Raw genomic sequence first — 4,783 nt, 5'->3', positions numbered from 1 at the left:
GACCAAGCTTGTGCCATCTCAGGGAGACAACTCACCGACAGCCTCGTACTGATTCGAGACATCATTGATTACGCTAGAGACAGAAACACCCGGCTTGTCATCTTAAATTTAGACTTTGAAAAAGCATTTGATCGGGTCTCGCATCAATATCTCTTTCAGGTGTTGCAGCCATCAAAAAGGGCCCGATTGTTCCTACTTGGTGAGCTTTGCTTGGTTGAGACGCTTGCCCCCCCCCCTGCTCCTCGGCTGACCAAGTAGAAACAATCTATTCGATGGCTGCCTTGTCTTTTACTCTGTGCAAAAGACAAGGCAGCCACAAACACCACGGGAACACCGTATTGAGGGTTTGTTCTGACCACTCATTCGGTGTCGCGTTTCTTTCAAGCAATTCTCCCGGTTAGCCCGCACTCGGCTCGCTCCCAGAGCCGTGTTAAAGTCCACTTCGCATTCACTCTCTTTTCTCAGCAGATTAAAAGAAAGTTTCATCTTGGGCTCCCTGAAACTTCCATCCTGCACCGCTGTTTGCTTTTTCACAAGAGCAGAGGAGAGCGCACCGTTCCCAGCGGCACTGCAGTACCGGGTCGAGGCTTGGAGTGAACGGAGCAAGCTTCTTTTTCAACTCCTATTCTTAAAAATCCATTTAATATGTTGTCCTCGTATAGAGGACATATTAAACTGATAAGAACAGATACTACACTTGATCTTAGCCAAAAGGCCGAGAAGCGATAACTGTCCACTGTTTCAGGTCCGAGGGCCCTTGCTGGCACAATGCGCACTTGTAGCAGTGTTCTTTTTATGGCCATAGGTGGCCAGAGTGTCACGTTGCACCTCCGCCCACCCGCTGCACTGAGCACTCTTCAGCCCTTTTAAATGGTATAACTTTGCACTCCCGCATGCTCCAGCAAGCACCATTCAAGCAACAACTTTGCACTCCAGCTTCGAACATCGGCACAGTCGCAACAAGTAAGGCGATTCTACTCAGAGAAGTCACTCTGCAAAGTAGCAAGATTTATTTTGCACAGACAGAAAGGGCTTCACCCGCAAAGGTAAAGCCTGCCAATAATAGAAACAACTCATTAGTGCTGCTCTCCACGGAAGTCTTTAGTAAAAGGCGAAAGACTTGTATGTTATGAAGAGAAACCAGAGTACGATTATCCGTCACTGCGGGAGCAGGGCATCAGGCGTGGTGAGCTTTGCTTGGTTGAGACGCTTGGTTGAGTCGATGGCTGCCTTGTCTTTTACTCTATGCAAAAGACAAGGCAGCAACAAAAACACCACGAGAATCCCGTATTGAGGCTTTGTTCTGACCGCTCATTCAGTGTCGCGTTTCTTTCAAGCAATTCTCCCGGTTAGCCCACACTCGGCTCGCTCCCATAGCCGTGTTAAAGTCTACTTCGCATTCACTCTCTTTTCTCTCTTGGGATTGGGATTTTATCTATAAAATGAATTCCTTCACTCAAACTATGTTAAAACTGCTTTGTCGTTCATATTTACCATGTCTAGAAAGATTTAAACAAAAAAAACAACGTTGTACTTTGCAGTAAAAGAAAGAGCAAATCTAAAGTTTCAGGAATCCGAGAATAAGCTTACTTTCATGAGTACTTCACGATTTCGGATTTTGCTATAAAATGAATTCCTTCACTCAAACTAAATTAAAACTGCTAAACCGCTAATCTGTTACATGTAAGGCAGATGTCAAATTCACCGAAATAGGATCTAAGGGTATTCGGCCAATCGAGCTGTAGCAGCTTCGGTAAAAGAGTATAAGTTGAAGAGTTTGTGAATAAAGGTGTGCGCACACATAGTGAACTGTAGGAAAATAGGCAGGGAGCAATGCCGGCTGGGGTATATGTTCTTGTATGTTGTCTGACTGTTTGATTTGAATGTGTTGTGTAAGTGTCCTGTTGAATGTTTGGGCTTTGACACTTCACTGTGGTTGTTAACTGTGTGGTGTGTCCTGAAATGTTATATGTTTGGGCTGTGTGACATGCTTAATGCTTGTCAGTAGCTACCCACTTATTCATATATAGCAACTGACAACATAAGAAGTCTGGACATACTTTGATAGTAGTTGTAGAAGTATCCTTATTGATAATAGATAAACTAATTCATAGTGATAGAACAGTAGATGAACAGGTGCCTGCACGTCTCACGAAAATAAAATGGGTGTATGATTGCTGACGGCAGAGCAATACTGCCAAACTTATGAGTGCTTGTGGCAAACTTGATTCAGTGTCTTGACGTGTATACGCTGTTTCGCTGTCTTGATTGTCACAAGAAACAAAGTGTGTTTGATAAGATCCGACCATTTTATTACGGGAGGATCAGTATGTATGGATTCTGATGTGACTGATAAACCCATTCGTATCTTAAGCATAATCTAATACGTGAGACAACGCCCTGGCACACAATCAAAAAAAAAAAGAGAGAGCGGTTTTGTGTCCCCACAGTCCATAATGTAGAAAAGAGAGAAAAAAGCCTTTCTGATTTGGTGTGTGTGCTCATAGTGCAGAGTGTAGAGAAAAGAGAGAAAAGAAAGCCGTTTTGGTGTCACGGGTGTTGTGACTTACACACACACATTTCTGAATTGAGAAAATAAATTATTTTAGAGGAAGCAGTAGAGTTTAGATCCCACATTTGTTGATAGGCATTCATTTATTTCCTCACTTCTGATGAAGTTTCAACAATAAACAACAAACTTTGTATTATGAGAAAGAACCAGACTCATTCTTCAGGAATTCGAAAATAAGCACGAATTCGGATTCTCCTATAAAACGAATTAATTAACTCAAACCAAGTTAAGACTGCTTTGTCCTTCATATTTATTCATGTCTAATCAAGTTTCAACGATAAACAACGTTGTACTTTGTAGAATGAGAAAGAACTTCTTCAGCAATAAGCATCTCTCGACATATGACGAAATACAGATTTTGCTATAAAATTAATTTCTTCTATCAGCGTGACTTAAAACTGTTTGTCCTCCTTATTTATCCACTTCAAATCAAGTTTCAACAATTAAAAAAAAATTGTAGTTTGAGAAAGAACAACTTAATCTTCAGCAATCAGTATAAAAAGAGGGCAACAAAAGGTGCAAATGCCAACCATACATCACTAAAAGGTGGAGCGGAAGTATTCAGCGTCAAGTAGGTGTGAATGTTCGACCAAAATTTGTAAAAAGTGGGTAAGAAAAGGTTCGAATGCCCGACTAAATATTAACAAAAGCGGGAGGAGAGGTCTTCGGATGAGAGTGGGTGAGACTTTCCTACCATACAAGTATGGTGGAGAGGAAGCTGTGATTGGCCGACAATAGTAAAAAGCAGGTGAGAAAAGGTGCGAATGTCAAAACATACATGATCAAAACAGGGAACGGAGGTGTTTGGCTGCAACAAGGTGTGAATGTCTACCCATAATTAATGAAAAACGGGCAACAAGTAGGTTCGAAATTCCAACCATACATCATCAAAAGCAGGAGTGGATGTGTTCGGCTTCAAGAAGGTATGAATGTCCATCAATAATTGCTATAAAACATGAAAGAAAATTTTCGAATATCAAACCGCACATAATCGTAAGCGGGAGAGGAGGTGTTCCGCTGCAAGAAGGTGTGAATATCCACCCATAATTACTGAAAAATGGGTAAGAAAAGGTGCGAATGCCCAACCATACATCATCAAAAGCAGGAGTGGATGTGTTCGGCTACAAGAAGGTTTGAATGTCCGACCATAGTTTGTAAAAAGCGGGTAAGAACAGGTTTGTATGCCCGACTGTACACAATCAAAAGAGGGAGCGGAGTTGTTCAGCTACAAGAAGGTGTGAAAGTCCGACCATGGTTTGTAAAAAGCGGGTAAGAACAGGTTCGTATGCCCGAATATACACCATCAAATGCGGGAGCGGAGGTGTTCGGCTGTGAGTAGGTGTGAATCTCCAACCATAATTGCTGAAAAATGTGTTAGAAAAGGTAAGAATGCCGGTCCATACATCATCAAAAGCGGGAGAAGTGGTGTTCGGCTGCAAGTAGGTGTGAATGTCCAGTCATAATTACTCACAAATGGGCCAGGACGAAAGCCACACTGCATCTCCTGAATCCGAGGCTCGATTATCCGACGGATCCTCCTCTCCAATACCCCCGAATAGACCTTACCAGGGAGGCTGAGGAGTGTGATACCCCTATAGTTGGAACACACCCTCCGGTCCCCCTTTTTAAAGAGGGGGACCACCACCCCAATCTGCCAGTCCAGAGGCACTGTCCCCGATGTCCACGCGATGCTGCAGAGGCGTGTCAGCCAAGACAGCCCTACAACATCCAGAGCCTTGAGAAACTCAGGACGGACCTCATCCACCCCCGGGGCCTTGCCACCGAGGAGCTTTTTGACCACCTCGGCAACCTCAGCCCCAGAAATGGGAGGCCCCGTCTCCGAGCTCTCCGACTCTGCCTCTTCCGAGCACGTGTTGGTAGGATTGAGGAGTTCCTCGAAGTACTCCCCCCACCGACTCACAACATCCCTAGTTGAGGTCAGCAAAGCCCCGTCCCCACTGTAAACAGTGTTGACTGTGAGCCGCTTCCCCCCCCTGAGACGCCGGATGGTGGACCAGAATCTCTTCGAGGCCGTCCGGAAATCGTTCTCCATGGTCTCACCGAACTCCTCCCAGGCCCGAGTTTTTGCCTCAGCAACCGCCGAAGCCGCAGCCCGTCTGGCCTGTCGGTACCTATCAGCTGCTTCCAGGGTCCCACTGGCCAAAAAGGCCCGATAGGACTCCTTCTTCAGCTTGACGGCTTCCCTCACCA

General features: G+C 44.7%; 2 non-coding genes across 2 annotated transcripts; both read right to left on the bottom strand.

Moving 5' to 3' along the window:
- Nucleotides 1-543: 543 nt before the first annotated feature.
- On the bottom strand, nucleotides 544-727 carry LOC140274394 (U2 spliceosomal RNA). The gene has a single exon (XR_011908349.1). It is a non-coding gene; the product is annotated as a U2 spliceosomal RNA (small nuclear RNA).
- Nucleotides 728-1,035: 308 nt separating this feature from the next.
- LOC140274163 (U5 spliceosomal RNA) lies at nucleotides 1,036-1,149 on the bottom strand. The gene has a single exon (XR_011908141.1). It is a non-coding gene; the product is annotated as a U5 spliceosomal RNA (small nuclear RNA).
- Nucleotides 1,150-4,783: the final 3,634 nt, after the last annotated feature.

The sequence above is a fragment of the Leuresthes tenuis genome, unplaced genomic scaffold (genome assembly GCF_036924035.1).
Source record: "Leuresthes tenuis unplaced genomic scaffold, fLeuTen1.0.hap1 SCAF_17, whole genome shotgun sequence".
Taxonomy (NCBI): domain Eukaryota; kingdom Metazoa; phylum Chordata; class Actinopteri; order Atheriniformes; family Atherinopsidae; genus Leuresthes; species Leuresthes tenuis.
This window is presented reverse-complemented; position numbering and strand designations above follow the sequence as displayed.